Source organism: Canis lupus, chromosome 1 (genome assembly GCF_003254725.2).
Source record: "Canis lupus dingo isolate Sandy chromosome 1, ASM325472v2, whole genome shotgun sequence".
Taxonomy (NCBI): Eukaryota; Metazoa; Chordata; class Mammalia; order Carnivora; family Canidae; genus Canis; species Canis lupus.
Window position 1 is genome coordinate 2,018,961 of NC_064243.1, and position 23,117 is coordinate 2,042,077.

At 49.6% G+C, this 23,117-nt stretch overlaps 1 long non-coding RNA gene across 1 annotated transcript; it reads right to left on the reverse strand.

Moving 5' to 3' along the window:
- Window positions 1–2,002: 2,002 nt before the first annotated feature.
- LOC118352543 (uncharacterized) lies at window positions 2,003–21,764 on the reverse strand. Its single transcript, XR_004809795.2, has 3 exons — window positions 21,514–21,764; window positions 3,754–3,836; window positions 2,003–2,285 (listed from the first exon to the last, which is right to left on the reverse strand). It is a non-coding gene; the product is annotated as an uncharacterized LOC118352543 (long non-coding RNA).
- Window positions 21,765–23,117: the final 1,353 nt, after the last annotated feature.

The window sequence follows — 23,117 nt, forward strand, 5'->3', positions numbered from 1 at the left end:
TATCGCCGCCCTTCCATCATTAGGCTGGCTAATTAAGAAGTCGACATGTTCTCCAAGCGTGGCTTGCTATCCTTACCAGGCCCTGTTGTCACTGGCTCTCCTCACATCACCTGCCATGGTGTCTGTCATAACTGAAGAGTCAAAAATCATGCATTTGACTGGAAATGGCAAGAGCATGAAAGCCTGCCATCCTGCCTCCACAGCTCAGAGCACAACCTGCAGGAGCAGAGTCCCCAGTGTTTCTGAGCTGGGACCCAGTTCCTTGGCTCCTTCCTGACCCACCACTGCTCACCACCGACCCCTCCGACATAAAACTACTCCCAACCTTCCCCGCGTCCCCTGGTTCCTGTGAATACGTGGCCCAAATTAAGTGGAAAGAAAGAGTCAGCTGTAGATAATTTCCCAACAAATCAACTTTGCTTTTTCCCAGCATATAAGTCACATGGTTAAAAATCAAAAGATTCTACCACAAAGTGGAGCAAAGAATAGGGAAAATCAGAGCAAAAAGAAGGAAAGGGTAAATTGTGCTGGATTTCTTCTCCCATGGAAGTGAGGTTTGAAACAGTTTGAAAACACTATAAAAGATTTATAATCTCAGAGAAAGGAGGAGCTTCTTCCTCTTTAAATATCTTTTTTCATGAATGTATGTTTTCCCAAAATGACTTTAAACCCATTTTCTGTCCCTTGGTACATACGATTTATACACTGGGGCTGAGAAATGTTCTCTCTCATCTCTCCTGTCTTCCCCATCTCTCCCATCTCTCTGGTCTCTCCCGTCTCTCTCCTCTCTCCCGTCTCTCCTGTCTACACTTGCGCAGGAATCCTGCATCTCAGCGCCTTCGGCAGTATTTTGTTATGTATCTAAGTGAGTGGCCCAGGCTATATAATTTATTTCTTTACAAAGTTTCTTTGTTCCAGTTTTTTAAGTTAGGGGAAAAAAGTCAAAATTGGCTGCTTTAAAAGAAGGAATGTGGTGTGATACTCTTTCTAAATCTAAAGAAAAGGAAAAAAAAATGGCCAGGATGTTTCTCGATAGATGGTTAAGAAAAGAATCATTCTGAGTCTGGAGCAGTACATTTATAAAAACGCTGAGTTTTGTCTCTGTTCAATCGGGATACTGACCAGAGGAAGCCTAGAGGCAAGATAATTAAGTTTCCTTTACTAATTTAGTTCTTTGTAGCATCTCCCAGAAATGCCTGCTGCCCCGCACGTCAGCCTTTCATGTTGGATTGTCTGCCAGGATGAGAGATGCCGTCCTGCAGCCTCGGTGAGAGGGGTCCCTGCATCGCCTCCTGAAAAGGGGCTGCTGAGATATTTCAAATGCGCTTGTTTTATTTCACGTATGTCCCACAACCTACACTAATTGCATCGTGATTTCAGGATGCATTTCAATAGATGGGTGATTTATGAAGAAGATGCTGGGGAAAGTCTATAGCAAATAATAGGAAGGAAAATTAATAAATCACAGCCCTTTTCACATAAAGAGAGAAAATTCTTTGTAAGGTGAACTATTTAAAACACAATTAGCTCATTCAAGTCCTGGCAGCAGAAAATACTGTTTTTAGAGCTGTGGTGAGCAAGCGCGCGCCTCACTTGAGATTTAAACAGATGGGCGAGAGGGTATGCGGTCGGGACTTCTGTCCATACCTTCCCAGGTGACGTGTGCCCACCTGGCTTCCCAAGCCCCTCCCCACCCACCCCGTGGGCCGTGGTGCCCGAGGGCAGGAGGCCGCCCACCCCTGCTCCGGACTGCGGTGAGAGCATGTCAGGGAAGAGCGGAGTGTAGCACCCACCTGTCCCCGAAGCTCCGTCTTTGGGAGCAATGCACCTACTAGTTTTGGAAAATGCCTTAGGGGGAAGATATCTCATAGGTGAATATTCTAAGCCTGCAAACACTCCATCGAACGGCCTTTGCTTGTTGGCTTCTGTCTGTCTGGTTCTTCCCTGCTGCTGCTCTGGTTCCAGCCTGGAGTCCCCTCTCTCACCCGGCAGCCTCACCCCTGCTCTGCCTCCAGCCAGAGCCGGTGGCCCAGGACCCCAAGGCAGGACCTCCAGCCCAGGCCTTGAACCAAGGGGGAAGGGAGGCAAAACAGTTTAACATTTTCAGGGAGCAGGCAGTGACAGGTCATGTTTTATGGCTTTCCCGTCACCCGTGGAAATGCCCTCTCTGCCTCTTCCTCTGCGCTGCATGCTCCTTCCACCATGGCAGGGAGCACTCTCCTCTCTTTATCCACAGGCCTCAGTCCAGAGACTCAGCCATTTTCCGGGCTCCTCTGAGCTCTCTTCTAGAAAAGAAAGAGAGAGATGGGAAGACAAGGGATAGGAAACGCAGCTTTAGTATTTCAACAGTTTGTACTGCCCATGGCTCGAGTCCATCTGCACTGTCACGCTCAAGCTCCACAGGTCCCCGGATTTTCATTTCTACTGCACAAAACATCATGGATGAGCCAAAGTTTCTCTATAATATATTTACCCCATCTATAATGATGACGATTACAGATCATTTAAAATCTGCAAGACTGAAGAATCGTTAACAATTATGGTAAATGCATATTGTGCAATATTATAGGATATTAAATGAATATACAGGAGAACATTAACTGGCATGGAAAAAATATACGACGCTTTCATGTTATGATTTAGTATATATTCACATATATTTAGATCATATAAATAAACTGCCTCTGCACAATTTATGTTTTATATATAATCTAAACTTATATATAATCTAAAGTTATACATTATCTACATTTCTGTGAAGGAAATTTATTTATACCACAAATGTCGCTTGGTACCTTTTAGGTATCAAGTATTGTGTTATACGATTCTTACATAGAAAATGATGGAACAAACAAATACATAACATTTAATATCCAGTGAACGTATTAGAAATAGTAAAAAAAACAAAAACAAACCAGTGGTTATCTTTTAGAAGCTATGGTTTTAGTCATTTATGGTCATTTTTTAAAAAACTTCTTGTTTGTGCTTTGCTATATATTGCAGAGTGCATAAATGTGTGTTAACTCTATAATCACAAACAAAAAATAAAAATTGAAACTCATGTATATTTCCCTCAAAAGTGTTCCTCACTGGATTCTTCTCCCCTGTTCCTAGTTAATACTGTCCCTTCTGCATCCCCCACCTCCCTGAAATCCATTTCTGATTGATCCTCGCCCCTGCACTCTCTTCTGGAAAGTCTCCTAAGGCCGTGGCTTCACCAGGTCTGGCATCCTTCTCTCCTCTGCCACTTGAGTCTCTTGGTAACTAGAGCTTCCAGCTTTACTCACCTGGAAACCTTCCCGTTACCTCATCCCTAAAGGGAGAAACCATCCTTTTGCCTGAATAAGACTTGGAGCTCCCTTCTTGCCCACCAGTGTTGTTCCATGGGTCTCCATAAGCTTGCCACCCATGCAGTTTCCTAGTTGCCATCACTGTGCTGGCCTGAGTGTCCCATCGACATGTTGGAAACACACCTGTTCTGTCCCTGCTAAAGTCTACCTTCTCCATTGGTTTGTCCCTGGTCTCTTATGTGATGACAGTCAGCTCCATGTGCATGGCCCCTGTGCAGTCCCCCATCCTTGCATCAGGTGGACATGCACATGCCGAGCTCTCCTTTGTTTGGTTGTAAGCACTTACACCTTGGGATCCTGCCATTGCTTTGTCTCTGAAGTCCTAAAATTTACCTGTGGGTAATCCATACCCAGCTACCTTCCTTTCCCTAGATGTTCAGGGTCGCTCTCGATGCCTACTCACCTGTCTCGCCCAGAGAGGCTGGCCAGATGGGCTTCATCTGTGCACTCAGTGTGTCCGTCCCTGCCACCGAGCAGATGGGGACACTAGGAGCAAGGAGGGTAGAGTCAGGGTATTTAACCCTTGGCTGCCTCTTGGGGGCAACAAGGCAGCCCCTTCAGTGAGAGCACAGTCCTTGAGGGCTGACCTTCTCCCCATCACTCCACGCGGGTCCTGTGAGTTCTTCCCTTACTTGGCTTCACAGCTTTGCAGAGAAGACAGCACCTATTCCCATTAGCCCATGATGAGCTGTCCCTTGCCTTCCCACCTCCCTGGACGCACCTGTGCAAACAGGTCCCCCTCAAACTGACCTGTTTGAATGAGCCCTGTTTTTCTAGCAGGAAAGGTGACCTACAAAGTTCCAGCACATACTAGAAGGTGGTCCGTTCTGCTGGGTGGGGGAGGAGAGACGGTAGGTGAGCAAGGATTCAGAAATCAAGGGTTTTGCAAGTACGCTGCTGATGGGTATTTTTAGAAGGTGTCATCATCACTTTGCTTCAAAGACTCTGGATTTCTGGGGTGTCATATATATCGATATTCAAATATAAAGGCAAGAATTCCAGTCTTCCATAGATCAATAGTAATTATTTTAGAATAGTCGGATACATTGATTTATCCGCATCTCTGACCCCTTCCACTAACACAAATGAGCAGGAACCGCACGCGTGCATGGTCACATATACGCGGGGCATTTCATTTCGGGTTTAGGTAGTGGCCGGACAGTGTCATTTGTCTGATAACGTGCATTCAGCCTCTATTCTCTAGGTTAGTCACTCCTCATTGTTCCCCAAATCCACCCTGGTGAACCGTTAGAGAGAACACGGTTATGGCAGTTTATTTAATTGTGTAGAGCTTATAGCACAGGGCTTCATAACCACCTGCTTTATTACCTTGCCATGTATAAAATCTGTTCCATCTAAAATAATTGTTTCTAAATCTTCCAAAATGACTAAATTAATGCTTAGTAGAAGCTTTGGAAGAGAGGAGCGGTGGGCACCTGTGTACATGGAGGCCACGCAAGCAGAACTGGGGCAACTTAACCAGCAGAAGAAGCGATTTGCTTCATGGATGGTGCATTAGTTGAGCTGCACTTTTCTATTGATAAAGATCAGCGTTTCCAATAAAAACCAATGCAAGCCTGGCCAGGAGAGACTGTATTTAGAGGAATGACTGCAGGGGAGCCAAGGATCAGGGCAATGAAAGGCCATGGCAAGTGGGTCTGCAGCAGGGAGGCTGCTCTGGCTAGGAGAGCCCACGTGTCTAGGGTCAGGCCCAGGGGCTTGTCTTGGAAGGAGGACCCGCAGGCCGGGGGTGTAGGGGCCAGGGCAGGGAGGGGGGCAGGGCTGGCAGGAGGGCAGGGTGGCTCCGGGAGTGTTTCATCTTTGCCTTGTGGTCTCTCAGGGGTGGGCATGTGCCAGCGCAGGCTCGGGGCAGGTCCAGCTTCAGAGGCTGGGGGAGGACAGAGCTCAGGCTGAGGTCAGGTACCTACGACTTTGTGGGATCAGTCAGCGGGACCAGTGGTCCTGAGGATCATCGATGAGACCCAGATGGGACTTTGGAGGGTCTGCATTTAATCTACTCACTCAAATATGAGGTTAAACTCTGTGGTTCTTTTTCCCCTGACCAGGAGCACTGATGTTTTCAGAGGGGATCACGAGGAGATAGAATGAAATCCCCTCTGCTCAAGATCTCAAAAGATCAGATAAATTCCTACGTTTCTACAAGTGTTTAGACTCTGACCACCTAGAGGAAGAACTATGCTTTTTGGAGGCTTTGCTTTTTTTTGAAACACCGACTTTGGATTCAGCCTGGCCATCCCCTGCACATGCCACATCGGTGCAGCCTGGGTCATGATGCCTGCTCCCCCGGAGGTGACGGACACAGCTATGGGGTGGGCTGTGAGATTGCTGCCACGGTGTCTGGCTTAAATTTAGAAGAGCCTGATAGGGGATCCCTGGGTGGCACAGCGGTTTGGCGCCTGCCTTTGGCCCAGGGCGAGATCCTGGAGACCCGGGATCGAATCCCACGTCGGGCTCCCGGTGCATGGAGCCTGCCTCTCCCTCTGCCTGTGTCTCTGCCTCTCTCTCTCTCTCTCTCTCTGTGACTATCATAAAAAATTAAAAAAAAAAAAAAAAAAAAGAAGAGCCTGATAAAGGGGGACCAATCCCATTGTTAAGGATTTGCTCTTAAGGGAAAACAGTAGAATAATGAGTTTTCTTTCACACTCTTAGTGCAAAGATAAGAGAGAGCACAATGTGAAAGCCATAAAGTAGGACGCAAAAAAATATGATTATTATGAAACAAGCTAATCATATCAAAGAGTTAGACTTTTTTTTCTTTTTTCTTTTCTTTTCTTTTTTTTTCGATCATGCTTTAAGATTTAATTATTACAATTGTTAAAATCACTTCAAGGCTTTAGGTCATGTGTCTCAGGCGGCATGCTCCCCCAGGACCAGCTTATGAAAACATCGTGACACCCAGGCGGGCGAAAGCGAGCTGCGTGCACAGAAGACATGACAGCAAGGTCTTTTCACAGAATTTACATCTCAAATTGTAGAGAGAGAATACAGCACACAGGTTGAAAAGTCAGTTAGTTACCCTCCCACTCCTGTTACTATTAGAAATGAAACACCAGAAAACATTAGAAATGTTGTGATTCCAAAGACGTGTTCCTCATTAACTGTGCATTGGCTCTTAAGTACAGTACAGGCTGCAAATGTAACTGTATCCTTATTACAAGAGGTAATGAGGCCGAAAATTGGGGAAAATTTAAAGACTATAGTATTTTATTGGTATAACTTTCCAAAATGATGGCTCACGAAGCTGTTGAATGGATAATGCATCAGAACAATAGAACACAGAAACCACGGGATTGAGAGTAACCCTTGGCCCTAAAAGTCGTCCCCGTGGTTTTCTGGCTGTTTGGTGAGGTCGGCCCTCCAGGCTCCCTGGGGGCAGCCCTGGGACCAGGGTTCCCCACCCTGTCTTCACGTGCCACCAGCAGACATCTCCCACCTTCTGTGCCAGCGGCTCCTGGAAGCCCGGCTGCATCTTGCCTCTGCATCTCGGGGAGTCAGCGTCTTGCCCGGCATGCAGCAGGGACTCAATAAATGTCTGTCCAAGTAAATTTATTTCAACATTTCTTATGATAAAAAGCCAAACTCTATACTGTAAATCAAAAATCAACGCTGGAGGATGTGAGGTTTATCGTGAAGGGAGAGCAGCCTTGACTGGCAGAGATCCTGGGGGTGAGGGTGGGGTAGCTGCAGAGCTGCAGGTGCCCTACAGAAGGGAGCGTCCTGGGGCCACAGGGCTCAGGACAGGACTGCAGGGCCCTGGGGCGGGGACATCCCTCAGCAGGAGCGGGGCATGGCCCAGGTGAGGCCCTCGGGGACGGGGGACCATACATCACAGGCATGAGGACAAGCAATCCCTAACACTGCCCGGAACCCCTCCAGGTCCTTCCATGGAATTCCGTTAGTGAATAGAGTTCAGGAGATTCCAGAGGAAAGAAGAGACTACCCTGGCGAGGTAAGAAGAAAAGGAGGAGGGCAGCTTTGCCAGACCCAGGTAGACAGCGTGGGAGGGAGGTGGTATCTGTGCGATGAATAGCGCCCAGCAGGGGGTTTGAACGTGGAGTGGATGCCTATAGCAGGCTTGCCCGCTCAGTCCTTACAAACCAATATCCATATAAATGATGTAAAACAAGGCTTTCACCAGGTGCTCATGTGAGAAGGGAAAGTTTAGGGCTTCGGGGCAGCATTTACAGGAGAGGGGATTTAAGGCCATGAATACAGAGGCCCAGGAGCCCCGGGGCTGGGGCAGGGGGCTGTAGATGGGAGCTGCCAGCTGGGGGTGGGCACAGCCACAGATCTACCAGCCGACAAATCCAATCCCTGGAGCTTGTCCTCATCCTCGGGGCTAGAAGATGGCCTGGGACATGTGATAACCTCGTGCCCTGGGTCCTCGCTCTCAGGGACAGACGCACGGGTGCAGTCCGGGCCCAAGGGTACAGATGCATGGGCTCTTGCACCGCCCCAGGCTCCTCAGGCATCCGCAGTGTGGATCCAGGCTCACCCTCCCTCCTGCAGGCCCTCTTGGACCCTGTCTCCACTCTCTACTCCTTTATTCTTCCTTCCCAGGGATTTGCACCCCACAGCCTTGAAATACCTAGAGTCCCTTCCTCAAGGTGGGGGGGCAGTGGTGGGGGTGAAGTATGTCCTTAGTCCTTAGTATTATAACAACAAAAATCAGCGGATTATAATTCCTGGCTAGTTCTTCCAAGTTTTGCATTTTCAGAAGGCTGAGGCTGAATCAATCCGTTCATGTTGTTCCAATATTCCTTAATGATTTGCTTTACAAAGATTTGTTTTTAAAGAGTAAAACCCTCTTCAAACAAGCACTGCTAAGTATGATTTCCCGGAGAGGCCGCCTGTACGATCCCAGCAACCGCCCTGGGCTAATGGCACACGATCCACCCAACCAAGGATGTGTGAGAGACAGCAGCAAAATATGGCTGGGTTTTGTCTTTATGTGGTTATGTAAACTGGTGCTAATTTTTTTTTTTTTAAGAAAAAAGGAATCCTATAGCAGAGTGACAGAGAGAGGCCTCAGCAGCAAACAAAATGAATACTTGCTTTAAAAAAATGTCAAAATGTGGATGTGCCTCCAATCATTTAAAAAATAGGAGGTGATAAGTTGGAAATGTCAGGTAATTGGCAGACAGATAGAAAGTTAAACTGTGTCCTCAGTGAAGAAAATTAACCAGCAGCTGCCAGCAGGGACCCCAAGGTCATGTGAATGCCAGAATCAAGCAAAGCCCAATCATTCAGAAGGGGCTCTCGGCGGATGTCCCCCTCCCTGGTCATTTCCAGATCTCTCAGGAACTGCCCTGAACTACTGCCAACATGTGTTCATTTCTAAAAATTACATAGATTGTGATTTATTACCCATCACACTACAAAAATCCACTGTGAATTAAATCAGCCCTTTGTTTAAATTGCTCCTCGGCAATACGTATCATATCGTCATAAATGACATTGAAGTTATAATCTGCAGTTGCCGGCCTCAGCCACTGATAAGGCTCCACCGTGGGACGATCAATACTTACTATTCATTTTTGAAATTATCTTCACATTGATCCCTGAACAAGCGCCAGCAACACAGAGACACAGCGCCTTTAATACAATAATTATATAAAGGTTTACAGGCTCATCCTCCCAGCCAATAAAAGCTGTCAACTGGCAGGGACAGTTACAATCCCATAATCCATCAAAACCCTGTTCTCTGACCTGTGGGCTTCTGGGCTTTCGGGAGAGCACGATAAACACGCACATGGAGGGGAGGACAGTGCACGGGCAGGCCAGACAAAGGCAACGAGGGATATTACTGATTAACGCAAAATCCTCTGAGTGGCCAGAGCACCTTTTTTTTTTATATATATGATAGGAACAATGCAGGGTCATCTATTCATCTATGCTGATTGTAATTCAACCAGGAGGAACCCAGCCAGCCACTTCTCTGCTTTTATTTTTGGGTCTTTAATTTATCAGGTTTGATCGTGTACCAGATGATTTACAGTAATGAAGTAAGCCCATGGAAATCAGAGTGGAGACAGGTGCCTCAGGACAGGGGCAAGCCAGGGTCTGAGACCAGAGAAGGGGAGACAGATCAATGGGTATGGGACTCAGGCTCAGGGCTCTGTCTCTCTCTCTGTCTCTCTCTCTCACACACACACACACACGCAGTTGGACACATGCACATGTGCACACACACACATGCAAACACACACAGGCACACAGACACACACACACGCAGAGACACATACATACAGGTACACAGACACACACAGACACATGCAGGCACAGACATACAGGGACACACATGCACACATAGACACATGCACACACAGAGATACACACATGTAGAGACATATACACATAGGCCGAGACACACAAACACATACAGATTAACAAGAACACACACATACATCCAGATGCACATATGCACACATGCACACACATGAAGACACACAGGGGCACATACAGGCACATAGGCACATGCAGATGCACACATGCATACACATGCAGAGACCTACACATGGGCAGACACACTCATAGACATATGCAGACACACACAGATACACAGGGACACACAAACACACAGACACATGCACGCAGAGACATATACACACGGGCACACAGACACACACACAGACGCATGCAGACACACAGAGACACACAGGGACACACACAGGCACACAGAAACACATGCACATGCACACAGAGACACAAGACACACATATAGAGATACACACAGAGACACACATGCACACACAGATACACGTGTGTAGAGACATATGCACACATATACACACAGGCCCAAACACACAAACACATACAAACTCACAAGGACACACACACACACACACACACACACATAGAATCATAGTAAAAATCTTCCCAGTTGGACAGCCCGGGTAGCTCATCGGTTTAGCGCCACCTTCAGCCCAGGGTGTGATCCTGGAGACCCGGGATCGAGTCCCACATCAGGCTCCCTGCTTGGAGCCTGCTTCTTCCTCTGCCTGTGTCTCTGCCTCTCTCTCTCTCTCTATCTGTGTCTCTCAAAAATAAATAAATAAAATCTTAAAAAAAAAATCTTCCCAGTCAAGTCTGAGTGGACGTCGTGAATTATAAGAAATCCTGCAACTTTCTGTACCTGTGTTTTGCCAGTAATTAAAGCAAAGTCATTTACTGAATCTGTTTAATGTGTCCTTGAATGTAACCTTGTTCAGGAAAATAGACCGAGAACAGCTCACAGGGTAGACCTCGAATCGTCTATGATTTTCAACTGTTTTTGGGTGTGATTCGAGATGTGAATTTGTGCCGCCAGAGGCCTGGGCAGGCTGGCTGGGGCAGGCCGGCCGGGGGAGCAGTGGGTCCAAGGCCGTGTCCAGCTGCAGATGGTGGGCTTCCTCCCCGTCAGCCCCTTGAGAGTGAGGGCTGGGCAGGGGGTGTCACGGGAGAGCACACACTGGAAGAGGGACAGCAGAACACGCACCCGGGCTTGGGCCTTGGGGATGCCCGCCGCCCCAGGCTGCCCTCAGCTCTCCCCGCCTGTTCCTTCTGTCTCAAGTCAGCTTCTCTGAGGTGGTATCGATCTTGGTAGTGTCCAGAATGACAAATTACTGGCTTTTAATAGATCTTTTGGAAAATTTGTTATTATTTACAATTGTCAGCTTTACAGTACTCCAGAGAAATGGTCACCTGGTATGGAGTGGGCCTACTTTCAGGGTTTTTTTTGTTGTCTTTTGGGTTGGAATAAGTTCCTATGTTCTGAGCAGGAGAACAAGGCTTCCAGCCAAGAGGACGAGGGCGCTGGCAGGGGGAGTGTCCGTTGGGGGCAGGGCAAGCAAATTGTGGGGTTGCACGCAGTGGGAAGGGTGTTGAGTCTGCCAACTTCATAGGAGTGTGATGGATGTGGGAAATTCTAAAAAGTAAGCATCAGGTCTGGAGAGTTATCAGCATTTGTGTGAGGCCTCGATGTCTTCCAATTCATTTATTTTTATTTATTTTTAATTTTTATTTAAAAACATTTTTTTAAGTAGGCTCCATGCCCAGTGTGGGACCCAGTTTGGGGTTGGAACTTATGACCCTGAAATCAAGACCTGAGCTGAGATCAAGAGTTGGATGCTTAACCCACTGAGCCACTCAGGTGTCCCTGGCTTTATTATTATTATTATTATTATTATTATTATTATTATTATTATTATTTAAGCTGCATTATGTGCCCATTAAGGCCAGTCAGTGGGGGCGGAAAAGTCAGTAGAGCAGGAACCCTGCCTTCCAAATGCTCCTCAAGGCACCCTGAAGATCCCAGGGGGTGCAGAGAGGCCCCGGGGAGAAACGGGGTATGGGCAGCACATCCCAGCACCCAGAGGTGCCTGCACCCCGCAGGGTCGCATCTGCTGCCATAGCTGTCTCGTTTGTGCAAGTCCTTGGGCAGAAGACCACTTGGAGAAACAGAAGGGAAAAAACACTTAAGAACATGGAGAGGGAGTCAGAGAAGCCTCCCGTCCACACAGACTTTTGGGGATGACGCAGTCACCTTTCCATTTCGAACCAAAGAAAGTGTCCCTGTGACGGTGACCCAGGCCTGCCAGGTGCACCAGTGATATCGTCTGCGACGGCCACGGAGGCAGGGGCATCTCGATGTGGCCGACGGGCCTCCTATCCCTCGATCCTAAGTGCCCCATTAGCGACACGGGCCGAGGCAACAGACAGGCCCCCAGGAGAGACCTCAGCATCCCCCAGGGGCACCAAGGAGTGGGTCTCTATCCTGGGTTGGGGGCAAGGGCTCCAGTCGAGCTTGCAGTGGGAGCTGTTAGGAGCAGATGTGATGGGCACATGTGGAGCAACGGTGAGCAGGGGGTGTACAGACAAGGGGGCCGCGGGGGTGACTTAAGACATGTGGGTTCATGGAGAAGCACAGATCCACGTTGGAAACGTGTGTTTCATGTGGGGAATTTGTGTGCCCCACCTGGTGTTGCCGCCCCTTCCAGAAGGAGCTCCCATGATTAACTCAAACCAGAAAGCCAGATGCCAGCTGGCGGCGTGCGGGTGGCAGCCCTGGTGGGACACATGGCGGCCCTGCTGTCCCCTCTGCGAGCTGTCCCCTTCCCTCAAGAACACGGTCGGCGTGTCTCAGTCTGTCCAGCTGCCGTAACCAAGTACCACATACTGGGTGCCTTATAACCAACAAGCAAATAATTTCTCACCGTCCCAGAGGCCGCACATCCAAACTCCGCTGCCAGAGCGCTGGGGCCCTGGAGAGCCCCCCTCCCCTGAGTTGCAGACGGCCTACTTCCCATTTTCTCCCCACGCAGTAGAAGGAAGGCAATTGAGAGCCCTGTCTCAAATGAACCCTGGGATTTGGGCTCCCCCCTCATGACCTCATGAATTCCCAGAGGCCCCACCTCCTAACACCATCCCCTTGGGGGTTGGAATTTCAAAGGGGGAATATTGAGGGGCAGACACATTCAGCGCATTGCAAAAACTATAATATTTTCAACTTGCAAATCTGAGGGCGTACCTGTTAAACGCCACTCTCCATCCTCCCGCCCCCACCCTGGGGCCCTCGTGGCACATTCTGTGTTGGTGAATTTGACTCCTCCGGGGACCCCACGTATGGGCAGGCAATCACTCAGGGTTTGCTTTACTCAGTGGCGTATGCTCACAGCACATCCACGGGGTAGATGCACAGAATTTCCTTACTTTTAAGGCCGAGTAACATGCCTCTGCATGGATTAACAACACTGTGTTCACCCTTTGATCATCGATGCACACTTGCTGCATCCACCGTTCGAGTACTGTGAACAACCTGCCAGGAACTCCACGAGGCCCTGCTTTTGGATGAATCCCTGGGAGTTAGAGTGGATAAATCCCCAGAAGTGGGATTGCTGTGTCCCATGGTAACCCTATCTCCTTTTTTTTTTTTTTTTTTTTTAAGGAACCACAATATGCTTTCCGCAGTGGCCACACCGCTTTGCATTCCCTCCCCCAGCACGCAGTGGTCTCCTTTCTCTACGTCCTCACCGGCATTTGCTCTCTCTGCCTATTCGGTCCTGATAATGACTGTTCTATGAGGTGTGAGGGGCTATCTCAAGGAAGCTCTGATTTGCACTTTTGATGATTAGTGATGCTGGAATCGTCCAGGACTTGTTGAGTTAGAGTTCAGTGAGAAGAGTCTTTAAGCAGCAGGACACCCATAAGGCTTTGAACCCCTGTCCCCACTCTGGCCTCCTTCCAGACTCGCCACCATTCTGTTGCTTCACGTCCCCGTTTTCCAGCAAACGATGCCTCCCTGCTTGCATACGCCATGACTTCCTGCCTGGACACCTCTGCTTGTGGTCTGTTCTGTCTTGTGCCCCCAATCCCGCATTCCCAGACACGTCTCCATGTCAAGGATGAGCTCAGATGCTTGCTCACATTGGAAGCCCTCCCAGGCCAGCTGCAAGGGGAACCTTCTTATGTTCTTCCTTAAATTTTAGACTAGATCAGGTTTCTCAGTCTCAGCTCTGTTGACATTTTGAGTCAGATAATTCTTTGTGACAGGAGCTGTCCTGTATATTATAGGGTTTTTAATAGCACCTCTTACTCCCACCTAGTAGATCCCAGCATCACCTTCCCCCCTCCCAAATGTCTCCAAGTCCCCCAGACATCACCTAGTGTCCCAGATGGGGTGGTTCCCCCTAAAAACATTCTTCATAAACAGTGACCCCAACAGTGTCAGGATCCTAACCTTGGATCTAGAACTCATGTTGGTGGCTTCCAGTATTTTGGTCATGTAAACTGCTCACCCGCTCACTCAGTCAACACTTTGTTTTCTCCTTCATTCCTGGGCACAACAACCCAGAAGCAACACAGACACATGGGTGGAGATGATCCCAAAAGCCAGGGCCAACAAGACTTCTTTGAGAAGTCAAATCAAGGGCTGGTCATACTGCCCAGAGAGGTCAGGCCAGGATTAGGGAACAGGATCATAATGTGCTCGCCCGAGGCCATCGCCACATGCCGCACAGCACCCTGGTGTCACATGACATGCCACCCCGCTGGACTCTGCTCTTTGAAGACGCAGGCACGCGGGGGTGCACTCTTCATCCACACGGGCACGTACTTCCAGGAATTTCTTGAATTCTTTTTTACCAGTCAAAGCCCAGGATGACCTCATGTACACCGTGTTATTTCAAAGTTACTATGCAAAGTAGTCTTCAGCAATCATTTAAGTTTTACAATTATCTGTGGCTGTGAACGGAGGTGAGGAAGCCTCACAGTAGTGAACCAGGCAAGCACCTTGCGCTATTACAACAGAGATATGAGAGGAAGGTCACTGAAACGGGTCATGTCTTCAGGAAGACAGGTGATCCGGCAGGTGGCCTAGCTTTCCAGTGGAGGTTTGCAGAGAAGGAAGGACAAAGGGATATTAATATTTGGTAAGCCCATCCTAGAAAAAAAATACCACATTATCCCATCTTTTGTATGGTTGCTCCATACAACCTGGCCATCCTGGGGTGGATGGAGGAGCAGCGAGGTCCCCATCCCATGAGTAAGAATGGCCTGGCAGATAGCCCACAGGGAGGACCAGGCCTCAGTGAGAGGAGAAGCTGAAGGTATTTAAGAGAAGGTATGCAGCAAGCAAAAGGCCATGAGTTCCAAATGGAGTGATGCGGGGGCTGGGAGCCTGGGAGGGACCCAGCCCTTTGGAGGTGGGCATCTGGGAGTATTGGGGCCCTGGAGGGCGGACCTGTCGTGGGCTTCGACGTGTGTGACCTGAGGGGGTGTCCTGCTGTGCGACACATGGTCCCCCCTGTGGAACATCCCCAAACCACCGCATGCCCCATCTCACAGACAGGAGCAGCTCAGCAGCCGATTCTGGAGCAGGAACTGTTTCCAGGCTGCAACCATGGGCTGGCAGTTGCGCAGTCACAGGAGGGCTCATGGGCCTGAGAGGTCACCACCCCTCCCACCCCGCCAGCAGCTGCTGGCCTCTGTCCCCCAGCATGGCCTGCGGGTCCTCGCAGCATAGCAGCCGCCCATGGAGCCGTAGCAACAGCACCAGGCGGTAGCTGGGATGCGTGTGCCTTCCTGTTTCAGAAGTGAGCTCGCTAATTTCCACAACAGCCTGTTAGACACTTGGTGGGCTCTACTGGCTGTGGGAGGGAGGGGACCATATGTGACATGGTCGGGTGGGAGCACTCCCAGAGGCTGGTGACCTGACTCTGCATGTAGGTATGTGGTCACAGGGGCTGGTGTATGTGTGCGCACGTGTGTGCTCCTACCGTGGACATGCATGTGGGGAGGTGGCTGGTGTGATGACCTCTACTGGCACCCATGTGGATAGTCTCCAAGCAGTTGTCCTATGATATGTGTAATCTATTACCACGGTTCCTCTTAAATACTAACTGGTAAGCCTCTACCATTGGAGCAACCATACAAAAGATGGGATAATGTGGTATTTTTTTTCTAGGACGGGCTTACCAAATATTAATTACATTTATGTGTGTACAGGGACAGGAGGAAATTGAGCAAAGTAGAGATGGTGCCAACACATGGGATTCACAGGGTTCCTTGACAAGCAGGTTCACACTTATGGAGAGCCTGTTTCTCGAGGCCACCATGCGGAGCTCCTTCCCTGGCATCCTTGCCAATGCCCCGCGTCTCCCACCCTTAGGGTCTCGTGCAGGCATCTGGTTCTCACCTACCACCAGATAATAGCACACATTAGTGCTAAAATACGGCCACATAGGGATACATATGAGATTCTTGGGATACTTGAGATGCCTTAACTTGTATTTTTATTTAATTGCTTTCGACTTATAACAATGGAGAAGTAGTGAGCTGTGTAAGGACAGCGGTCCCTACGCCGTAGACGATGTATCTATTATCTGGCTTGCATGAAGGTCATCGACCTATGACAGTTGGAGTAGCGGAAACATTAGAAATCATGTGCAATTTAATCTTTACACAAATAAAGGAGAAGTATCACAATGCCTGAATAATGAAGACTCTCACGGAGAAAAAGAGAAGTCTGTCCCCGAGGAGAGGCCTCATTTTCTCTGCTGCACCGTTCCGACGCGCACACTGAGATCCACTGTCGGGCTGACACTCGTATTAATAGAATTTTGGCTGGGAGAGAGTCGATGTTCTCCGTGATTGCCCTGCGCAGCGGTGACTCAGTTCTTCCGCACCCGCTCATCACTGCCCCGTGTCAGCGCTGAGACCATTGTTCGCTGGAAAACTGTCATGGGGGCTGAAATTAACTGTTTCCCTCCTGTGACGAGGAACAACAACTCCTGTCCTCCCTTTCCAGGATACGCCTGCTGCACCTTTTAGAGAGTTACCAAGAAAGGGAACACCTAGCCTTCACCCAACGTGAAATAAGATGAAAACACAACCCTGAGACCTATAAATGGGGGGGGGGGGTTGGTTTTAAGGCGGAAATGAAATGTCTAGGTGTCATGTCTGTGAGACCGGGAATGTTTACCGCCTCTGTACGAGCTGCTCCCGCCGATAAGCCCGGTTCTGTTGGAGAAGACCTGTGCACGCAGCACTGGGCTCTGGCGCCCAAGGTGGGGGTGTCAGGACGGCAGGAACCGGGCAGGGCGTGGACTGTCACCTTTCCTTCTCATGGTTCCTTCACAGGGACCTCTCCCAATTGTTGCCGCGTCAATAGAACCAGGGATAGAGAAACACACCGGGAAAGGGAAAAAGAAAGACCCGCCTCTGAGAAGGGAGTTCCTTTTTGGCTTTACCTTCTCACATTCAAGGGAAATTTTCTATTGCAGAACAACGTTCAGTTTGCAGAATTTGCAAAGGACCGCGATGAGTTCCTGGTTATGCCCTCCCGTCTCCCTGGCGTCTTTGTCATGACTGATGAGCCAGCACCAATGCTGTCTCAACTACACTCCATCCTTTATTTGCACTTCCCCGGTTCCTCCCTGCTGTCTGTCCTCCTGCCCCAGGACCGCCACCGGGACCGCCATCACTCGTAGGCACATGGCCGCTCGGGCTCCGTGGAGGGTGTTTCTCCGCTGCCCTCGCACCCGGACCCCGGCAGTCCCAGGTGCACGGGGCAGGTGCCGTGTAGCACGCCTCTCCCGCCGAGCTTGCCTGAGGCCGTTCTCATGATTAGGACGATGGGCTTGGTGGGGAAGACCACAGCAGTGCAGTGGCATGGTCACACCCGCCTGCACCCTATCCGCAGGACACACCCCTGCTGCTGACTGACCTGTTACCTGGCTGGGTGTCCTTCAGGTGCCCCATTCCCTTTCCTTGCTGCTCTTTTGGGGAACATCTCACTAAACTCAGGCCACCCTTCAGGCTGTTCCGTCTACTCTGGGGGGAGTAGCCACATAGATTATTTGGAATTCTGTTATGGAAACTTGTCTCCTTTCTCCATTTACTTATCCCATTATGTTTTGTTTACCACTACGAGTTTATGGATATTTATGTTATACTTCAGTTTATAATCCAATACCACGTTATTTATCTTGTTGCCCAAACTGTTTCAGCTTTACCCTCAGGGAGCTGTTTCGGCAGCTTCGGTGTCCCCAACACGCGCCACCGCTGCGGGCGCTTCTCCTCCCCGGCGCCCCACCCCGGCAGGACGCAGGCTCACCCTGGGGGGGGGGGGGGACGTGCTGGCTGCCCACGGGGCCGCTGTGTTTCCACGTCCGCTCGGCGGACACAGCGCAGACCGGCATGCGCGTGAACTGCGCTACGCTGCTCTCCATCTCTTCTGCAGCCCTCCCTCAACAGTGAGAACCCCGGCTCCCACCGCCCACCAGCGATTCTCTTACCTGTTTAAGTTGGTACACAAGGGCATTCTCATGGGAAAGTACCACTGGCAGATGCTGTGGCGACTAGGTTCAGGGGCCCGCCCTTTCCCCACTAGCTCTCAAACCCAGGCCCACGCGGGAGGCTGTGGCGCTGGGGTCATGCCGGCTCCCGGAGGGCGCCTCGGGACTGGCTCTGTCTGCTTGCTGCTTGCCATTTCTGGGGGGACAGCCTCTGTGGACATGGACGGCAGGTGAGGGGGCCTCTGTCCCAGAGGCAGCCCCTGAGCACAGCTGCGCAGCACCCAGAGACCAAGAGAGCTCCCCTCGTGGATGCCCCCAGCTCCCACTCCGCATGGACTGACATGTTCACTTAAATTTCAAATAAATAACCTTCTAAAACTAAGCATTTTTTTTATTTTCTGTTTTTTTTTTTGTTGTTGTTGTTGTTTTGCTTTTGCTTTGTTTTTATGCTGTGCTGTTTTGAAATTACCTCTTTCTTGAAACCAAATATGAATTTAGGGATTAATTTACCAAATAAAAGTGCTTTTTGTTTGTTACATTTTGCCTCTATGAAGTGGATGCTCCTCGTGTGATTGGGCCACAAGAAATCCGTCTGTGGCATGCCTGTCTGTTACCAACGCACATCCGGTCTGAGGGAGAGGAATTTCATTAGGGAGACTTTCCATGGAAGCACCGTGCACACACCTGTCTGTCTCCATCGGCACTTGGAAACACCTAATTATTATATTAAATGTATGTCATTAGCTACTTGCAGCCTCTCGAGCATGGGAGAATGACACTTCAGAAAGTGAAAAGCTTTGTAGAGCAGCTACTAAACCAAATGTGCTATTTTTCGTTTGTTTCCAAATAATCGTTAATCAAGCAATGCTTTCCAGAGAGCATATCAGTCCTGCTTTCTTTCCAGCTTAAGAACATACATGAAGGATATTTCTACCAATGTCGATCAGTGCAATCTTACCAAACGTGATAAGTGTGCACACGGGCAGTATCAGAAGCTGTTGGCACCACCTGGAATATCAGAATCCATCATGAGCCCGGAGGGACCAGCCCTCAGGCCGTGTGCGGCCTGCCCTCCTGGAGTCCTGGACACACATGGTAGGTGTGACTTCCCAGCTGAAGACTTTGACACTGGATTACAGTTTCATTGAATGAGTGGAACATGGTTTATCTCCAATACATTATTCTTGAAAGAAGGAAACTAGAAATTCTGAAGTGTGCCTTCTCTCGATGATCCTTGGAGATGACGTTTGGAATGCTTGTCTCCATTTTAGCTTTGAGAAAGCTTACCATAACAACCAAGCACTAAAATTAAGTATTTATATTATAGAATTAGATTAATATTTTTGTTTCTAAAACATGGTTGCGTCTGATCAGTAAATTCTGGCTTCGAAGCATTCTGTGCTCCCAAGCAAAACAAGGGAAAATAAGATGAAATGTAAAAAGACTCAGAGCAGAGACACGTCTGCTTATGGACCAGAAACTGGAAAGAAATGGAAATCCCAGCGCAGGTGGAACCAGGGTTCTGCTGGTCTCCAAGGCACTGGCAATGGCACGTCGGGTTTCAGCTCTGGGTGGACTCATGTGAGCAAACGCTAGAAACAGAAAAGGACTGCAGACTCACTGCTGTTCTTAGTAGATGTCAGCCTAAGATGAGAACCCAAAGAGAAGCCACCTCTTGGTCAATGGCCATCTGACTGGACAAAGATCCCCTGGGTGTCACCCTTGCAGACACCCTGACCCAGCCTGGCCTGGGCAGGAGGAGGGAAGCAAAGGGCTCAGCAGGTGAGAGAGAAAACAAAGGCAGAAAGAAAGGCAAAGCCAAAACCACTTGCTCAAGCTGAGAATCCTAATTCTTGAAATAAATTAAAAAAAAAAATTGCATGCTGGAGAGAAGGAAGTGCGGCCAAATTTTAGAAGGAGCTAGAAGGGGTAATAAAGGAGAGCCCATGCCCTGACCTCACACTGGGTGGTCCCCCCTCAGTCCCTGGGTGGCAGCCCATCCTCTGCCTCCCTCATCTCTGCAGCTGGGGGCTGGCGAGGCCCTGAACCCAACAGCACCCCCTGACCCTGAGTCCCAATGAGCTCCCTGTGCCAATCTCAGTAGCATCGTTTCTTCCCGAGTTGACCACATACCATGTTCACATTGTGGATGTCTCTTCTCCATCCAGTGAAATCTGGCAACTGTCTTCCACTAGTCACACTGTCAGCTTTTAGGGGGTTTTGGTGTCAGGTTATGGCAAATAAGGCTTTGCTCTGAAGGCTTGTTCATCCACTGGGTCATGATCCCACATTTGGTTGATCTTCTATGAGTGCTTCAGTGTATACAAAGGAATAAGCCCTGGTCCCTGAGACGTGGAAGTGAGGATATGCTTCTTTAGGTTTCCAAGGATGGTCCACCACCGAGCGCCCCCCTCATTTGGGATTTCTCCTTCACTGGGCTGAGCCGTGCTGTCTCTTCTTGTCCTATGTTCTAGAATTTACCACAAACACATGTCTCCATTATTTGATATAAAGGCTCAAATTTAATTGTGTCTGTTTTAATACAAAACATCTCTGGAAGAACATAGAGCATGATTCATTAGCCGTGCTTCTCCCTTTGTGTCTCACCCGGACGCGCCAATTAAAGAGGACGTTTCCAAACATAAAGCCTAGCTTCCAGGACCAAATTCCGGATTTCCAGCTCTGCTAGCTGGGATATAACCCAACTCATCAGGCACCAAACGGGCTTGCTTTTGTTTTTTTTGTTTTTTGTTTTTTTTGTTTTTTGTTTTTTATTATTGTTGTTGTTGTTTGTTTCCATTATTTGGCAGGATCTCTTTTATCTTTTACCCCCTCACATTAAAGTCACTTTTGTTTTCATAAATGGAATGGCAGTGCAGGATCAGCCAAGGACAGGAAGGGAGGGTGGGGGTCACATTGCAACGTAGTCAACTGCCACCCGATAATGTCCTTGGCATCCCAAACAGAAATTTCCAACGGCAAATAACCAAGCATGCTTTAAATACATAACTATGTGCTCTGCCTCATTGCATTTTCTACACGACATTGTTTCTCCTTGACACATCAAATCAATGCTGATAGACACAGGACCCCTCTGGCTTCCCGGGTAATCTAGTATTTCATGTGAGAGTACATGCTGCCCTAATTACTCTTTCTTTGTGCAAAATATTGTATGTGGTTTGGTTAAGCTTGCCCAGATCTTGCCAAGTTGCTGTCCTTAGGAAAAAAAAATAAGCAAGCATTCAGTTTTTCAAATATCTAAGAATGACTTCTCACGTGAAATGTAGATGGACATGGTCTCAGGAAAGTGCAACATGGACCACAGGGATTCACAGATGTTTTCAAAACCAAGAGCTTGCAAATCTTACCTCCTGGATGGTGGTGTTTGTACCACAGTAGGATGGAGAAAGGAAGGGCGTGGGCTCTGTGGGTGGATGAGGCCCTCCAAGGCCCCAGGCTTGGCCTATGTCTACACCTGCAGTCAGCTCTTCCTGAAGCAGGGCGGAGAGCTGTGCACACACCACTCACCACCTGGCAGGCCGAGGGATCGTGTTGCCTGCTCTTCCCAGGGGGTTCCCAGTGGAAAGTCCTAGGAAGGGTCATTAATGAGTGTTTGGAAATGGCAGAGTTATGGTGTCTTCATAATGAGATAATGGGATGGCTAACAATGGGACAGATGCTTGCCAGGGCTGCCTGAAAGTCCTGGCAACATGTGAGGGAAGACAAAGCTGTGCCACCAGCAAGACCGTCCTGGACACCCTGAGTTTTCAGAAGCTGGTTACACAATCCAGTCTCTGAAATAGAGTGAAGTGGGGAGCTGTAGCCCTGGCCGGTGTCACCCGGGATCTACAGGTGCCAACAACAGAAACCCAATCCTGCTATTTAAGTGGGAACGACCTGGTGCCAGCGGTCAGGGCCCAACAACTGGGACTAGAGACCACCCTATGGGAGGATAGGTGTTGCACACCACGGGCAACGCCAGCCTCGGCCTCTGCCCGGCCGTCATGCAGAGCATAGGCAGTGCGGCCCCTGCAGCCAGCGTGGGACCACGGGCCAGCCACATCCTGCCGAGGGCCCAGGCCACCACTTGCTAGCGAGCTCTGTCTCAATCAAGGTTGGGCGGGGTCCCAGGACAGGATGGGCACCTGGGTCCCCAGAAGTCCACGTAGGGAGGTGGAGACACTCTCCCCCCTCCAGCTGCTCGGGGAACAGGGCTGCGGCAGCAGAAACCTGATCAGGCCATGGAGCAGCAGCTGCAGATGCTCCAGGGGCTCTGCGCTGGGCCCTGCAGGGCAGCAGTGCGCTTGGCCGTAGGATATGCCATGTGTGTGTGCTTCCGAAGGCCCAAAGCAAAGCTTGTCCCTCGGGCACATGGGCAGGGCCATTTGTCATCCTCAGGCTGGGCTCCAAGCTCCAGAGGGCGAGCTGCCCCTCCCGGGCTGGGTTGCGCTGCCTTCCCGTGGCGACCTCCAAGGGCCTGTCCCCTGAGCACGTGTGTCCTAATCTCTTCTTAGACGGATGCCAGGCCGATTGGATTAAAGCCTACCCTACTGACCTCATTTTAGCTTAATCACCCTTTTAAAGAGCCAGTCTCCACGCACAGCCACACTCTGAGGTCCTGGGGGCGAGGGCTTTAACTTGTAGATTCAGCCTGCAACACCAGCTTTCCTGCTTCTCTGCCACCAGGAGAGCACCCTCCCTCAGGTGTGACGCAACCCAGGGCTCAGCCATTGTGGGCACCCCCAACCCCGGCCTTGCACGTCCTGCAGCCTTTCATGTCAGAACAAGGCAAAGTCACAATGCTGTCAGAAAAATGTAAAAGCCGCACCACTTGTATGACGCACGTTAGCCCTGTAAAGACAGGTAGGACCATTTCACGTGCGACCGAGTCAGTGTGTTGAGCACGTAACCAGCAGGCAGGACGTGGATTAGGTCCTGTAGACAGACAAAGTAGAGAAACACTAACACTGAC